This window comes from Peromyscus californicus, unplaced genomic scaffold (genome assembly GCF_007827085.1).
Source record: "Peromyscus californicus insignis strain IS unplaced genomic scaffold, ASM782708v3 Scaffold_23__1_contigs__length_62951481, whole genome shotgun sequence".
Taxonomy (NCBI): Eukaryota; Metazoa; Chordata; class Mammalia; order Rodentia; family Cricetidae; genus Peromyscus; species Peromyscus californicus.
Window position 1 is genome coordinate 56961797 of NW_026294534.1, and position 18129 is coordinate 56979925.

Consider the following 18129-nt stretch of genomic DNA (forward strand, 5'->3'; position numbering starts at 1 on the left):
GGCTGCATCGCTGGTCTCTCATTTTGACGCTTCGAGTTCCTTAAACTAGGCTATTCCCCTTTCCCCTGGCTCTTCAATCTCCCTCCTTACACACACACACACACACACACACACACACACACACACAGAGACAGAGACAGACAGACAGACAGACAGAGACAGAGACAGAGAGAAACACATACACACACAGTGGAGGGGGGAGAAAGGGGAAGAAGAGAGGGAGAGACCGAGAGAGACAGAAAGGGACAGAGGGGGGTTATTTATCCTACTGATTCCCATTGCTTTGAAGAGTCCTAACTAATGCAAACTCTATGCTCCTAGAATAAATATTTGATCCTACCCTATGTCTCTCTAAAATGTAATACAATTCAAGGGGAACATACGAAATAAACCTAGAACACCAGAAAGATGGCTTAGAAAGTGTTTTCCAGTGAGTCCCAGAAAGATGGCTTAGAAAGTGTTTTCCAGTGAGTCCCAGAAAGATGACTTAGAAAGTGTTTTCCAGTGAGTCCCAGAAAGATGACTTAGAAAGTGTTTTCCAGTCAGTCCCAGAAAGATGACTTAGAAAGTGTTTTCCAGTCAGTCCCAGAAAGATGACTTAGAAAGTGTTTTCCAGTCAGTCCCAGAAAGATGACTTAGAAAGTGTTTTCCAGTCAGTCCGAGAACTTGAGCTTTATCCCCGGGACCCACATGATGAAGAGAAACAACTCTCCCAAGGTATCCCCTGACCATCACGTGTGTGCTGTAGCACATGTCCTCACAGATACACACAGACATAACACACAGATGCACACAAAACAAAAACAAATAATGTTTTAAAAGAATATAACCATAAGGGAAGAAGAGGAAATACAATTGAATGTTTAATTTTCCTCACAGAGATGTTTCTGACCTTTATACTCACAAAAATATAGATTTAACTATATAAACAATATCACCAAGAAAAATTAACATAATAAATGGAGAAAAACCCACACAAGACAACTTTCACATACAAAAGTAAACAAATTAAATAAATTTACAAGAAACTGTCCTGCATATTCTAATCTCGGTCTTGGTTCAAGAGGCTGCTTTAGCCTCAGGTTCCCATAATGATTTGAGCTGTCCAGAAGGGAACCCAAGAGTTGATGAAGACAATCAAGTAGACCGTTCTCACTCCTACACACCTGGGACACAGACATCCATGGCACTTAGACTATGACAGTACCCAAACTAACAGAGCGCGTGAACGAGAACAGAGGTCAATGGCAGGATACACAATGCCAGGTAGAAAAAGTCACACGAAAGCAAAGACGCTGAGAGACAAGGGAGCAATCCAGTAAGAACGAGAAGAAGAAACAGAACAACATACCCTCCAGTTTAGTCTGGGAGGAAGCCTCATTGTCTTTCCCAATCTGTCCAAGGATATAAACCTGATACCCATAATATTCAGACAGTAAAACTACTACAAATACATTTCAGCCCAGTGCAACTAGAGCCCAGACCTAAATAAATGTTCATAAGTAATAAAAATAAGATAAGCAGATAAGAACTAGACATGTGGGAAAATCATCAGTATCAAATAAATGCAAGTTAAAGCATTCTTAAAGCTTTCCCCCTACAGAACTGGCAAATATTGGACAGACAGATAATGCGCTGTGAAGTACAAGGAGAAATATAAGCATTCCTAGACTGCGAGCAGAAATGCAAACATGTGCCAGCTTTCTAACTTTAAAACGTGCTTACCCTGAGAACCAGCAACAACACTTACAAGCACTTCAAGGAAATCAAGACAAGCGAGACTACTCAGAAGTGAAGGTGCTTCCTGTCCAGCTGAGACCTGAGTTTGATGCCTAGAAACCATATAGTAGAAGAAGAGAACCTGACTCCTGTTAGCTGTCCTCTGATCTCAACACATGAGCCATGCCACACATCATACACACTCACACACACACACACACAATGTAGAAAGATTAACTAATGGAAATCATCATAAATATAATATATAAAAGTTACATAAGGATATTTACTGCAGTGCTACACTTGTAAAACAAAATTAAAAATTATCTATCAATGATTCTCAAACACCATCACCTTTACAACTTTTACCTACCCAGTAGCCCCTTGACTGACTTTCTAAAAACATTCTATCAGCTCCTGCTTTTGTGTAGCCTATTTTTCTAATGAATACTCACCGAGTCTCTAATATGTAGTAGGAACTGTTCTAAGTACTGGAGATTCAGCAGAGACAAAAACAAACAAAATGCTCACCCTCATGGTGCTTACATTTCAGAAGACAGAACAGATGGTAAATAAAACATGTGGCATGTTAGTGGAACAGGTAAGAATTAAAAAAAAAAAGTTAGTGAGGGAATGTGAGGGTTTGGGCGGAAAAAAAGACAACTTTAAAAATGAGACTTGGGGAACAGGCCACAGGATACCTGAGGAGGGGCATCCCCGGAAAAGACACCAGGGCCACAGACATGAGGCAGAAGCATTTTAAAGGTGTTCAATGTAGTTAAGAGGCCAGCGGAGCCTAGCAAACAGGAGTGGGAGGACTAGAGTGGGGACAGAAGCACACTGGTCATGTGAGATGTGGAGCAAGCAAACCAAGAAAAGACTGAACAGAGTACAAACTGCTCCATAATAAACCGTGGTGATGTGGACCACTGCAGCATTAAATATTGAGTTTTAAGTGATTGTCATGTACGTTGAAGTAAAGTTGACCAGATTTGTGTGGTTGAAGACCAAAGGCATGGTGGAATTACCTAATGAGTGAGAGGCTGGAGATTCCCAACATGTAAAGTATCCCAAAGGAATGGTAATCATGAAATAATGTTTGATGAGCTAGTCATAGTTTTACAACACACTAGAACATGTAACTACCAAAATCAAATACACTCCTCCATATACACTCTATAATTAACTCACATACCACAAGATGTCTGCCCTATACTTTGAAAAGCACTTACTTTAAATAAATGTAATACATTTATATCACAGAATACCAGACAGGCATTAATTACCTTCTGCAGGTTTTACCTAACTATACAGAGATACACCTAGACACACACAGTGACAAAGTCTGAAAATAAGGAGTAGCAATGCTATTTTTGAAGGCCAACAGATTTATTTTCTTTTTTGTTTGTCAAGCTGTCTTCATGATAATCTAATTTGTTTTTAAGTGTGCTTTGCCAATTACCTTCAATGAACAAAATTCTTTTACTTCTACAAATCAAATTCCTTTCAAGTGCTTTTAATATATACATATCTTGTTCAAATTAAATTTTTATTTCTAGTTTATCTATAGTAGGGCTTTAACTATACATCCAAAAGACCAAAAGGAAAGCAGGGATCTGAAGTGAGACAAAGCATAGGAAATGGTGATACACACACACACACACACACACACACACACACACACACAAACCCTAGACTCCGAACTTCAAACAGTAGTGACACTGAGAATACATATAATATTGAAAATTCAATGGGTGGCAGGTAACATCAAAATCAACTCCTCAAAGGTAAATATACACACTGTGGTGGTTTACATAAGAGATGTCCCTCCTAGGCTCATGTATCTGAGCACTTGGTCAACAGTTGGGGGATACTGTTCAGGGAACTTTTGGAACCCTTAGAAGGCTGAGCCTTTCTGGAGGAAGCAGTCACGGGGCATGAGGGGCAGGTTTTGAGATTTTATAGCCATGCCTCACTTCCGGTTTACTCTCTGTTTTACATTTGAGGTTGAAGATGTGATTTATCAGCTTGCTGCTCCAGCTGCCTGCTGCCATTCCTCCTCACCATTATGGACTCACTCTCTGGAACCATAAGCCAAAATAAACTTTCCTCCATAAGTCAATTTTGATTATGGTATTTTATCAGAGCAACAAAGAGTAATTAATACATATATTATTATGTAATTAATACTATGGAAACCAACCATAACCAAGTCCTTGTCACTTAACAGCCCAGGAACTATCTTTCATTGTGATTTCACCGATTTGTGGTAAGTCTTTTTTGACACATGGTAATATCATGACACCATACTTTAACAAGTTCAAATGTTTCATATAAATAAAAATGTATCATTTAGAATGTCACCCAGGTAAAATATACATGTAAATGCATAGATAGAGCAGACGAGGATGTGAATATGTCCCATGAAGACCAGAGAAGCTCAAAAAGCAGTGATTATGCCGTTCCTCTCTGCTCTAACATGCCATGTTCACAGATAAACTGAAATAAGCACAAGGTAAACACAATACACAAAATAAATGAAACAAGGAATTAAGAGCTGACAGCATTCTGGTCCCCTCCCAAGGTTTTCAAGCAATTTTCTACTTATTAAGAACAAAGAAGTCTTTGCACTGGTTTTATCTTTGCAACACCACATTGTAAATCCGGGGGATTGTTCCTGAGTAAGGTGATAGTCACTCTAGGGACCAACGATAAGAGCACTGCTCTAAATACCTGTCGAGTACAGACACTGCTCTTGGGCTCTCTAGTAAAATGCATAATCATGGAACGATCTTAAGGTATCTCATCTATAAAATGAATCATGTGGCTTAACTAGCTAATAATATAGTAAAATCATATAATGCCCTTAACAGCTCACACTAGAATTCACCTTACCATCTCAAGCAGGGCTCTGACTGTCTGAAACAAACTCCTTTGAATAATACTAGAAGTAAATTTTAGGTTTGTGGAGAGCCAAGGCTTCATGACGTGGCCAAGATGCCTCAAGAACTAAGAATCAAGACAAGGCCAGCTTCGCCTTAGCATTCTTGAGAACAAGGAGCATAGATTTCCTTGAAAGGAAATGGCCTGACTCTTCCTTCTTGGTTCTTCTGCTTCCCAAGAGCTTTCTCTAATTAGCAAACCCACATAATTCTAGCCTGTCCTTTCTTAAAAAGCACACAGTTGAGGACATACGTCTAAGTATATGGAAGTCAAAGTTCAACATTTTAAAAATGACAATACCTCATAAAATAGAAACTCCAGTTAACTGCATTTCAAGAAAGTTTTGCGTCTAGGCCTTGTTCATTTTTTTTTGGGGGGGGGGGGCTTGTTCAGCAATCTCAGTCTCTATGAATGCTACAAACAAACAAACAAACAAACAAACAAACAAAAAGCCCAACTAACTTTACAAAATCATCAGGGTATGGCATCTGAACGAGAAAATACATCTCACAACACTACTTCCAGTGTTTGGCTCTCTCCCAGACAGCCAAGGAACTACAGAAATATCCGCATCCCAGCTTGAGAGAATGCAGGCCATTTCAAGTATTCTGTTCACAAGTTTCTGGCATTCTTAATTCATCACAGCTGGTGCAGAAAAATATCCCTACTCCAAAAATGCATTTCCTCCACTAAGCACACACCTAATCATTTCTATCCTTTTAAAGGAAAACATTTTCTTAGGCACAAAACAAGAGAACCACTATCATCAGTAAAATAAGTCTTTTTTCTCTTAAAAGATCCACTGTCAAAGGTTAAATTTCCCTCTCTGGCTTCTTCCACACCAAAGCACCTCCTATTGGCTCTTCCTGGTTTTTCCTGTCACAAATCCTCTGGTCGTTAAAAGGAGTAGTCAGCTACAAGCAAAGAGATGGAGAGTGACAGGAAGCCCAGGGGAAGCCTGCTTTCAGAAGGCACACTTCTGCAAATGTAAGGAGGAACGAAGGATGCTCACTCACCCAGGGAAAGGCAAGAGACTCCTCAGTTGATTCCCCAGGTTCAGCACTTCCGGAAGAAAGCCCTCGCCTCTGACATTAGCCACCGTAAGTCATTTCAGCACTGGACTCAAGTACTGACATGTTTATTCCACAAGTACCTTACTCATCATACAAGCGAGACTCGAGCTTGGCAGCAGCTCTCCCATGACACACTCATGACACAACCCTGCCCGCAACTCTACCTTCCCTGCCTCCCACACAGCCCTTGGCAGTAGACTAGCAGACATGGCAGTCACTGAGCTGTATTCTGTGGTTATCTCTCCCCCATCATTCACAGAGGCAGACAACGCAGTGCCGTCACTCCACAGAAACCCTTCACCCCTCCCACCAGTTGCAATTCCGCATAGTAATTTTCATTATTACATGGAGGAACAAAACACTGGCTCACGCTTAGCAGAGGTAGACACTCCTTAAGTATTTGTATTTAGGGGTCATATTATTAATCCCTTTGTCCTTTAGTCTTTAACAAAATTACTAGGCCATGTTTCAAAGGAATGTGACAGCCAAGAAAATGAGCCTGAAGAGCTTATAGGAACTTTCGGCTCTCACTAGGATGCACACCACATCACTGTTAGTGCCTAATGCTTTCAGTCACTCAGTAGTAGGTGTGAGGGGAAGTGCTAAGTTGTGATGAACACAGGGTTTGCCCAGAGATGAGCAGGTGTAGGTGTGTGTGTGTGTATGTGTGTGACAGAGACAGACAGAGAGAGACAGAGACAGGGAGAGGGAGGAGATAGGAGATAGGGAGAGAGAAAGAAAGGAGGGAGGGTGAGATTTTGCAATCTTTTTTTTTTTTTCAGTTTTTCGAGACAGGGTTTCTCTGTGTAGCTCTGCGCCTTTCCTGGAACTCACTTGGTAGCCCAGGCTGGCCTCGAACTCACAGAGATCCGCCTGGCTCCGCCTCCCAAGTGCTGAGATTAAAGGCGTGCGCCGCCGCCGCCGCCGCCGCCGCCGCCGCCGCCGCCGCCGCCGCCGCCGCCGCCGCCGCCGCCGCCACCACCACCACCGGCGTGATTTTGTAATCTTAAGTGAACTCTAATTGCTCACTCAGGCTGACATAAACCTTCAATGGGATTTATAATAGACTCTACTTACTACTTTCTCTCCATTGCCATTCAGAGCACTCAGACCAAAACGATAGATAACATGTATTAAGTACCTTCATCATTCCAGGCACTGTTCTTTTATGACTTTTATGGCATTTAATCTTCACAAGAACTCCACGTCAATTTGACAAACAAGGATAACGAGACACATCCTAATAATACTTATGACAGAGCTGGGATGTGACCGGGGGAGTCTGACTTTAGGGGCTTTGTGGTACACCTCAGGGGTCTATGGTATTAGTACCTCCTAGAAGACTCAGAGTGAAATGGAAAACTGCATGGTGATGACCTGGAACAGCAGGATATAGAGGAAGGATTTAAATGCTGATCCAGTTTAATGAATAATTGTGTGACTTTGGGCAACTGTCCTTATTTCCTTTGTCTCAGAACTTCACACATATAATTCTGGCACGTGTGTTGTGGGTGAGGAGTTTACAAGAGCAGATGAATATCCTATCTCTAAAATTCTATTATAATCGACTGTCAACTAAGTTGATTAGAATACTATGTGCTATCTTAAAGTGTTCAAAAAAGAACTTAATATAAACCAAAACAAACAAACGAAGAACAACAACAAAAAATGATTTCTTTTGGATGAAAGTAGAGTTCTACAACCAAAACTGCCTGGCAAACCCATGGCCAGCAGTAACAGCTCGTGCTTAAGGCAGTGAGCTAGTACCCACACTAGCTGGTCGCTGGAGAAAGCAGATCAGTGTTTGCGACAGCTTGCTAATGTGTATACCACATGCATGTGAGCTCAGCATAGCATGACCATAAATGGGAGGTAAGTCATGTGCCCTTGGTGAGGACAAAAAGCAGCATCTTGAGAGTAAGATGGAGTCGCTAGAGTAGAGCTTGGCAAACCCACTATTCAAGCTTCTTAACCTGATGGTAAAATGGGGAGTTCTTCCTTACTTTAAAAGGTCTCCAAAGCGAGTTCCAGGAAAGGCGCAAAACTACACAGAGAAACCCTGTCTCGAAAAACCAAAAAAAAAAAAAAAAAGAAGAAAAAAAAAAGAAGAAAAGTTGCCTGTTATTTAAACACACACACGCGCGCACACACACAAGCACGTATGTATGTACATACATGATGATATAAGAAAAATGTAAAATCCACCAACTCAGAGATGGGATGCTTTGTGGAAATGTAGACAGGAAGTGCAGGCATTACGAAGTGGGCAAGGAAGTCTGCCGTATGGCGGCAAGCTTTTCTGGGACTCTTGTGAATTACACACAACCACTATCACTGAGTCATGCTAGAATGACCCCTGTGAGGATAAAGAACTCTCTGAGGCTGTTGACAGACCTTCATTCCTTGCTAATCAGGATGAAGTGTCTCAGGATGTTTCTGAAAGAGAGGAAGAAAAAGTCTCCTACACTAAGGAAAGAGACCTGGGAGAGAGAAACCCGACTGTGGAGTATAGAAGGGTAACAAAGTGCATTCGGTGCCTGAATTAACAAGAGCCCCTGGTCCCTTTCCGTGGTTAATTAAAAGCTCTATCTCTAAAAAGAATACCCCAGGCTAGTACACATGTAGGGGAAGGAAAACTGATTGAGAAACTCTGTCCACCAGTCACAGCAGGAGGGTAGTTGAAAGGCCTCTCTTCTGTTTCCAAGGCAACAGTCCTTACTACTTCACCATCCTCTCAAGGTCACTAACATCTCAAGAGGACTAGAAGAATATCAGGAGGGAAAGGGTGCCCAGAGGCTACTGTTAGACAGAGAGAGATTCAAGGGACTGTGCAGTGTGGAACACACCAGTTCACCAATACCACGGCACAGGTGAGGAGCCCACGACTGCAGCCTGGACCAACAGCATGAGAATGTTATGCAGCATCGCTATGTGAATCCCCATAACCCAAGACGGGCCAGGAATGCACACCTCTAAAGTTTACATGCCCTTTTAAAACTCTTGTGTGGTATGGAGACTAAGAAACAGAGACAGTAGTTTGGCATATAAATGTTATCATCAGGGCCTTAAATGGAAAAAAAAAAATTGGCCCTTTCTCAGAGCATTCTGGATTTCACATAGTAGAAGAGGAGAAACGGCTCCCTCAAGTTGTCCTCTGACCTCCATATACGCACACGTGAACACACACACACTCAAATAAATGTATTTTTTCAAATTACACAATTTTAGCCAGGTGTGGTCACACATGACTATGATCCCAGAACTAGGGAGACTGAGGCAAGAGATGGAATCTTGAATTAAGGCCAGCCTGAGCTACACCACCAAGACTCTAGCTCAAAATGTAATTCTATTTTTCAATATCCGGCCAAAAAGAGCTCTTTGGGAAATATTCTAGCTACAGATAGGCATTAAGGAAGGAGAAGCCAGGTGTGGTGGCACAAAACCATAATTCCCCCTACAAGGGAGACTAGAAGGAATGCCTCAGCCCTTGCGTTTACTGCTGGTTTGGACAACACAGTGACAATGTGTCTAAGACAAACAAGACTGACAATTACTGATCAAGGGCTGAGTTTACTAAATACAGAATGTCTCCTGAAATGGTAAGCTGCAGGTGCCTTCCTCCAGTGGACTTCTGTGCACAGACCTATACAATTTCCTCTTATTCTAATTTTCATGAGGAGATACTCAGTTTCCATGCTGATTGCCCCATGGTGGACCACTTAAGACTAGCCTTTGGTACAACTATTAATAAAGTCATCAGGAGGGTTACAGGAGCTCATTAGGAAAAGTCACTGCTCTGCAGAACATAACACAGTATGAGGCATCACACCACCATGCCTAAAACCATAAGCCAGAGGATCAATGTTGAGTCTCTCCATTTTATCCCCCACATTCACTTTTATATAATATGGTAACATAGGGAGTGTTAAGAAATTCTGCCCTTAAATACTGCACAAAACTATATTCTGTGGTGCTTTCATCTTTTCTCATACACTTTTAAGATATACTTCAGTCCTTACCTAGCACCTCTGACCAAACACCCAAAAAGGCATAAAATATAAAAGAAAAACAAAAATGTTAGTGAGTATGCTGCTCTGTCCTTTGTTACTAATTGAGCTCTGTGATTCTAAGACATGAGATGAAGAGCTTGGAAGCATGCAGGAAAACACAGAGATGTTACTAGTTCATTGCTGGGGTTACTAGTTCACTTCAGATGTTCCTGTTCATTGCTGACAGTGACTGCACACACACTAACACTTTGTAAATAGTATCTAGACTAATGCTGTTAACAACTCCAAGGAGTTATTACAACAACTATTTTACAGAGAACCAGAGGGATTTTTACCCAATGCAGTATTTTCAGGAAATAGCCACATTGAGTTATGATGGAAAATACTTTTTTAAAAATTCAAGACCTAAACCCTACACAAGATTCTGCTGCTTGCATAGAGTTTGGTCCTATAAGAAAGGTGTCCAAACGCTAGGCTGATAAAATTCCAACAGTGGTAAAACTCCAACAGTGGTAAAACTTCAATTAATAACCTTTAACTCCTATAAAATTATCCATATTTATCTAAATGATTTATCTTCCCACTGGAAAAACCACAAGAGTTCTCTTAGTTCTTCTTCTAACATGATGATGCCACAGAAAGAGACGAAGGAAGAAGTAACCCCCCCCTCCTTTGGGTCCCCTGAGAATTCTAAGGGAAGTAAAATTGTCTGCAAGTTCAAGGGTTCGCTACTCTCACTCCTGCAACAGCAACTAATGATTTGAAGTGGCGCACATATCTTCTATTTAAGTGTGAACTTCTGTAACAGTGGAACTCCTCAATACATTTATCTTGGCTACCTATGCTCCGCCTAGCTGACATATTTGTAGGACTTATTTTTCTGTACCCTTGAACTCAAACCACACTGATATTGAATCGCTTCCACTGAAAACATTATGAAGCAGTAATGAAAATACTGAATTTGTTGCTATTTAACCACATCTTGACACTACATAAATAGGATGGACTACTTTCACTGGGAAAAATAAGATTACCAGGAAAGTTTGAAGTACATAAGCGACATGGGAAACTAATCACATGAGCATCAGGATCTTTCTACAGAAGAGAAAAAAATGTGTAGTCAAATTCCAGGATAAGCTAGTGAGCACAGCATTTACTTTGGGTACAAAGAAAATAATGTGGCTACAGGGTTGGAATCTAAGACAACTGTCCCATACAAAGTTGGTTACAATGACTAGTTCATTCAATAATGCATGAAAAGGCTTAGCGCTCAAATCTCAGAATATACTGCCATAAGTTCACAATGTGGCCTGCATTTTCTAAAGTCATATTTAAATAGTTTCACTTTAAGGGTAAGTATATTCCAAAGGAATAAAAATCATGAGGCAAGAATATGGTGACTGTATACTGCAATACTTAAATATCAAAAGCCTGCTTCATTAGTACCATTCTGATTTGAGACTATTTCTCTTAGAAGAGTGCAGCATTTGCAGAGATTACAGAGACACTATGCTTTAAAAGGGGGGAACAGGAACATCAGCAATGAACAGTAACATCCGAAATGAACTAGTAACATCCCAAATGAACTAGTAACATCAACAATGAACTAGTAACATCAGTAATAAAGAGTAACATCAGCAATGAACTAGTAACATCAACAATGAACTAGTAACATCAGTAATAAAGAGTAACATCAGCAATGAACTAGTAACATCAACAATGAACTAGTAACATCAACAATGAACTAGTAACATCAGCAATGAACAGCTAACATCAGTAATAAAGAGTAACATCAGCAATGAACTAATAACATCAACAATGAACTAGTAACATCAGCAATGAACAGTAACATCCAAAATGAACTAGTAACACCAGCAATGAACTAGTAACATCAGCAATGAACTTGTGGCATCAGCAAAGGTTTCTAAACTGGGGGATCCCTGGAAACACCATATCAGCAACCTGTTAACTGTGTCACTCATTTGGGGGGGAGCCAATGGTAGGTACCCTTTGACTTTCATCTCCCCTAGGTGAACCACAAGTGAAGATTCATGAGTTTCATGACCAGAACTAAGAAACTCAAATGAGTCAACTGCCCACCTAAGTTACTAATCAGACTGGAAATATACTGAAACTCTTGTTTTGAAGAGAATAAAGATGTAAGTTAAATCCTTCTGGGAACTTGGCTCAATGGTAAGAGTACTTCCCTAGCACATGCAAAACCCTGAGTTCAACTCCCAGAACCACTCCGAAGTTCTGTTGACTAACAGAACTAACCAAGTGCACTTATAATAAATAACCTTCACTACTATTGCTCACATTCACCTAAGTCACTGGCATGCGCCTAAAGGAATGTGCTGACAGGGCTGGATAGAGTAGCATCCTTCAATGGAAAAAAAAAAAGATATATTTTAAACAATGCAATTAGTCAACTCCAAAGTTTCCCTGTAAAAGAGTAAAAGAAGTTGGGGTGGGTGGTGTCAAATTGCCTCAAATCCAGAAGACACACTCAGTAAGCAGTGCAAGACTGGCCCTGCCATTATTAAGAAGGCAAAAAGCAAACAATTCCCTGCAGAAGTGTCGGTTCTCTCTCGGAGTTCAAGCAGGCCCTGAACTGAAGGCCTGCAGACACATTAAGACAGGCCCCGGAGCAGTGAGTGTCCTCGAGGCTTCTGCTGAACAAAAAGCACACAAAACAGGGAAGAATCTCCCAAGAAAGAACCATGCTCCTCACAGTGGTACAAACAGTTCAAAAGCTCTCCTGCCCAGGCGGGGAAGTTGCACTGGGAACCACAAATGTTTATGGGAGACTCTATTCCAAGTGGAGAGCTACAAACTGCTGACATCTCGATAAATAAATGCCAAATTTAGTGTAGTGACCAAAAAAGGAATAATCGATGTTAAAACATTTTGTGGTAGCCTGGACTTGGGGCTGTCCAAACACTAAAAGGTAGCCTCTGCCTCACAGAGGTTACAGGCTGCACAGGAGACATAAGCAAAGCCAGCTAATCCTACCCCTTCCCCTTCACTGCCTCTCCTCGGATGGTATACCAGGGAAGAAAGAAATCTCAAGCCCATGACTGTCTCTTAAACATAGTAGCTGTTGCCTAGCCCAACCATCTCATGTTTAAAATGAGATCTGAGAAAAGGTGGCATGCCCTAAATCCTAGAGCTAATATGAAATACAAGAAAAGCCACTGCTTCAAAGTGCCAACCCCATGCTGTATTTCCAGGTACAAAAAGAGGAAAAAATTTCCTAAATGTGGGATCTCCAGTATCTACACCCTGCATAGCTAGGAGTCGTGAGGGAGTCATAGTCGAAGAGGTGAAAGGACATGTACAGTAGGTGGCTTCACATCTCTGCCTCCACGGAAGAACAAGGACCTCTGCACAGGACTTAAAAAGCCACAGCCAATGGTCAGTCACTTCAGAAAAATAAAAGGAAGGGAGGGAGGGAGGGAGGGAGGGAGGGAGGGAGGGAGGGGACTATATTTTCCCTTTGGCCATTGTATTTTCCTTATAAAACTAAATACAACTAGGGCTTTAAAATGAGTATGTCAAGGCAGTCAACTCAAATGGAGGAAAGGTAACCAGTATTACTTCTTCCATGAAAAAAACAATAGGAAAGTCAACCAGTTAAGGCAACCCAAACAGTACTGCCACAGAAAGGTAACTACTTCTCCTTCCATGCACTCTCCATTCTAAAGACCCAATACTCTATGATCAGCCTTCCACCTTCTTGTTATATTCCATTGCTCCAAGTCCATGGCCTCCTCAACTGTTAGATTTGCTCCATAGATTAGACTCCAACTGGTCACAAAGAGTTCATGTAAGGAGCCAGCCAGATAATTACGATTTCATGGAGTCAACTAATAGAATTTTGTTAATTAGAAAAGACTATAAATTATTTAATCATTCCAGATGAGTAAATGAAAGCTTCAGAGAGAAAGAGAGGTTAAGAACTTAAATACTGACATAGCCAGGCTCTAAGTTTCCCAAAACCTAGCACAAGGACCATTTGTATCTCATGGAAGGTAGACGCAATGCTAATGCAGAGTCTGGAGACAATATCTAGGTTCTTCAGAGTCACAGAACCCTTAGATGGGCAAAGACACAAGAGCAGAGCAACCCACCCTTCCTTTTCACCTGCTGTTACTAAGTTTTACTAAGAGCAAAAATTAAGGGAAAGGAACCCAGGACAACCTGAACAATTATGAATACAGAAAAGAAAGGTACAGGCAAGAAAGCGGGGTGCAGAACACCTGCCATCCAAACATCTAGAGCTATATATAAAAAGTCTGACTAGTACATTTTTAGTGGGGGAAAAGCATTAGCGGATCAAAATATAATATGCTATTAGCATATTAATTCAATTTGTAAGCAAGCTGATATACAATTACATTCAAACTTCAAACGTTTTCATTAAACTAAATTCAATATAAGACAGACATTACTTCTACACTACCCAACCATGGGTGGATTTTGAAAACACATCCTGAGAAGCCCACCCTTGGTCTATAACCTAGCTTCTGCAGATAGATCTCTTTAGTCTCTTTCTGGAGTTATGATGTCCTGAGACATCCCTAGGAAGACCTGGATACCTAGGCAGAATCTGCCGACTTAGCACATGGCTGACTCCCACTGTTGGGCAGTCAAGCCAGGGCTGGAGTTAAGAAACAGCATGCAGCCATGTTCATCACTGCAACTCCTGAGACCAGGTATCAAACATAATTGTACCTGTCCTCTCTTGTGTCAGATAATTATGGAAGTGGCTTATTCATGTCCTTACTTTTCCCAATTCAGTATTTTGCTATTAAAATTTGTTTTTTCTTTACCAAAAAAGAGTTACTTTTGTAAGATCAGGTTGTAAAACTCAGGCTACTCACCAGCTGAGGCAAGAACAGCCACTAAACTTATCCTTAGCGACAGCTAAAACACAAGCAACTTACTGCTATACAATACTGCACAGACTGGCAATCCTTGGCTGTGCTTTGTACAGATCCTCTGTCGTTCCATCACTTTTAAGCTTTAGAAAGTGCTCAGCTGTATCATCTCTACAGCAAGATCAGTTAAGGTCAAATCCAAAGTCATGGCACAAAACACCAGCTTCCCAATGTCAAAATGCCAGAAAATGCAGACTATCAAACTTTCATCAATTCATTCCTTAAGTTAATCCATTATATTCTAGCCCTTTTTCTCATGAATATGTGAGAAGGCTCAAAGGGTAAAGCCTGATGGCCTGAGTTTGACTCACATCTATGGACAAGTGGCAGCTAGTAGGGGAGGAAGAGTCTGTTTTCTTTAAGGGTGTGGCTCTTAGTATGTCCATCATGCTCTAGTGGGTGGGCTCTCACCTAGGAATTGATGTATTGATGACATTAACTGGAGCCAGTGGGTGCTTCTAAAAAATTAAAATTAAAAAATGACAAGAAATCCAGGGGTAGAGAAGTAAGAATGGATTTGAGAGAAGTTGGGGAAAGAGTTCAAGGTGAATATGATCAAATACATTATCTAAGATTCCCAAAGAATTAATAATTTTTATTTAGTAGTTTTCCTAAATTATTTAAACTGGGAATCAGATATTGTCCTCTAAAATTATGAGAGCAAGGCAAAAGAAACGTAGAAGTGGGAAGATAGCCATCATACCCTCCCCACACAAAAGGGTCTTTAATCCACCTCTGCTTTTGAAGCTGGGGAACTGAGAGATAAAGAGTGACTTCTAGTCTTGACAATCAGCACCAGAATGGGGTCAACTTAGGTTCCCAGAGCTTCCCCTACTTAAACCACGACCTAAACCAAAAGGTACTTATTTGAGAACACTCTAGGCATAGAAACTACTCCGTTGTTCCCTACCTTCTGAATACAAGTTTCTAGGCAAGCCACTGGCACTGTACACTATCCTGTACAGATAGGACAAAACCCTCCTCAAGGAGACCCGTCTAAGTCTAAGGACACCAGGTAGTTACACTGAACTTTCTCCTCCTTCTCCAAATCACCAATGTTCAGTCTACCTCAGCCAGGTCAGAACTAGCCACCGTCATAGAACCCACGCACTAAGACTAACAAACCGACAGAGCACTCTGCACTGTCCAGCACTTCCACATGCATTATTTTATTCCACAATTGTTTCATTCTGCAAGTAGAGAAGCTGAGAGCCAGAGTCATCCTGGCCAAGGTCACAGATGGTAAACAGTAAGGCTGGAAGTTAAACATAGTCCTGCAATTCCATGTTCAGTTTAACGATTTCTACATTCTCCCCACCCAGTGTTGCCGAGGACTCTCAGCCAAGCACAATAGCAGCCCGAAGGACTGCCTGAACCCCACCCTCAAACCAGCTGAGCAAAGACTCAGATCCTTGCTGAAACACAGAGCTTCAAGACTGAGGGTGTCCAGGGCATTTTAAGCCCCTGAGTGTCCTCCAAGGACTCGGGGCTGGTCAGATGACCCGAAGCAGGATGAGCTGAGCTGGACCTGTCAAGTACACTGGGCTCCGGGTGACATGACCCAGCTGGGCAGGCAGCTCCCTGCAAGGACACTCCCAAACATTCCACACCCCGAGGAGCTAGAAGGAGGGACTTAACTGTGCAGGGACATGGCAAACCCAACAGAACTTTCCAGACCACACTTACACTTTTACATCAGGAAGACAGTTTCAGATAAAAATCCATCCCCCCCCCCCACAAACTTTGAATGTTCTGCCTTCTAAGGATACCCTGGGAACTTCCAATGGAAGCTCCTTTGGAGAAACAAGTAGGGATTTCAATTTGATTTTTACCACTGGCACTGTATTATTTTTCATAATGGTTCTGAAAACTAGATTAAGGTTGAATTTAACAGCTGTACGTATTACACCCTTCACTGAACTATTATCAGAAAGGCTGACACAATGACAATAATGGCATAAACTAGTAGCACAGGACTATTATTGCTGCCACTATAGACACAGGGTCTCATGTATCCCGGACTGACTTCAAAACTGTTATGTAGCCATGATTGGCCTAAAATTCCTGATTCTCCTGCCTATAATTCCCAAGTCTGAGATTACAGGCGCACATCCCATGCTCAGCTCAAGAAAGGTATTTTAATCAAAAGTTTTAGAACCACAGTCTAGACATGAGACTTTTACAATATATTGCTGGAGGGAAAAAAGACTTATTTACAAATTATAATTAAACTTCCCTTGACTATAACCCAAGAAATAGAATGATTTGGAGAAGTAAAAATAGATTTAGTACTTACTCTGTGCTAGGCATTTCCACAAATTTTGTTTAGTTAGTCTCAATAATGATAAATATGTTATCCATAACAACAGACCAGGAACTAAGAAACTATACATAGTTCATACTGCTGCGGAAGTGCCAGCCCTTGGAGTGAGGAGAGCCAAAGGGCAAAGCTGGAGCTACAGATAAGCCTATAAAAACAGTTGCCACTGCCCAGCAGAGGAGCCTGCATCTGGGGAGAGGACACAGGAACAGTGCCCACCCTCCAGCAGCCCTTTCTACCTAACACCTCAAGTGCACCCCAAGCCACCTCTGAGTATCTAAGATACTCACACAGCTCTGTTTCCCACATTCAAAGATGCGAGAAAACTGGCCTGCCATCACAGCCCAGCCGCCAGGAGTTTTCACAAGTATTGACGGATTTGCACTTGCCACCCTCAGCCCCTTCTCTCTGATAACCTTGCATGGGAGGCTGCATCAGAGAAGAGACTGACAGGCAGGTGTGGTAGAAGTGCTACCCGGGGCCTGAACACAAAGCTCCTCTATCTTGACAATGTAAGCTCTTCCACATTTTACTAGTGTCCCTAACCAAGTCCTCTTGCGTGCCTGACATAAGGAAACACAATTAAACATAGCAATAGTAGCCCAAGTTCACATTTATTGAGCTTTTCCTAGTGTAGACAAAATATGGCAAGTGCTTCCACATTCTGTACTTTAGTCTTCACAATAACCATCCCTTAGAATAAGTACCATTTTCATCCACATTTTAATGTGGAGAAACTGAGCTTCCGGAGTGCTTCAGTAACTTACGAGAGGCCAAACCCTATGAACCAGAGGGAAATTTTAAAGCTATTGGCCTGTGGCTGCTAACCACTGGACTATGCCTCCCACAACCATATTTAGTGAATTTTCTATTATTCCTTTATTATGAGGAAAGTGAAACAAAATATCCCATATACAGGAGGTCAAACTTGATACAGACTGGCCAGTAAAACAAATGGTATTGTAAATTATTATAAATAGGAACTAAAAAAAAATATCTGTGATCAAGTCAAGAAATGCCAACCTGACCAATACATACACACAAACATGCCTGTTAATGTAATCGGCTCATTACCCTGAGAATTGAGGGGCTGGTGCTCTCAGTTTTTGGTGGATGAGTCT

General features: G+C 41.4%; 1 protein-coding gene across 6 annotated transcripts in view; it reads right to left on the reverse strand.

Annotated features, from left to right (window-relative positions):
- The window catches only part of Psd3 (pleckstrin and Sec7 domain containing 3), a 447179-nt gene that overhangs the window by 246434 nt on the left and 182616 nt on the right, over positions 1-18129 (reverse strand). The window lies entirely within an intron of this gene.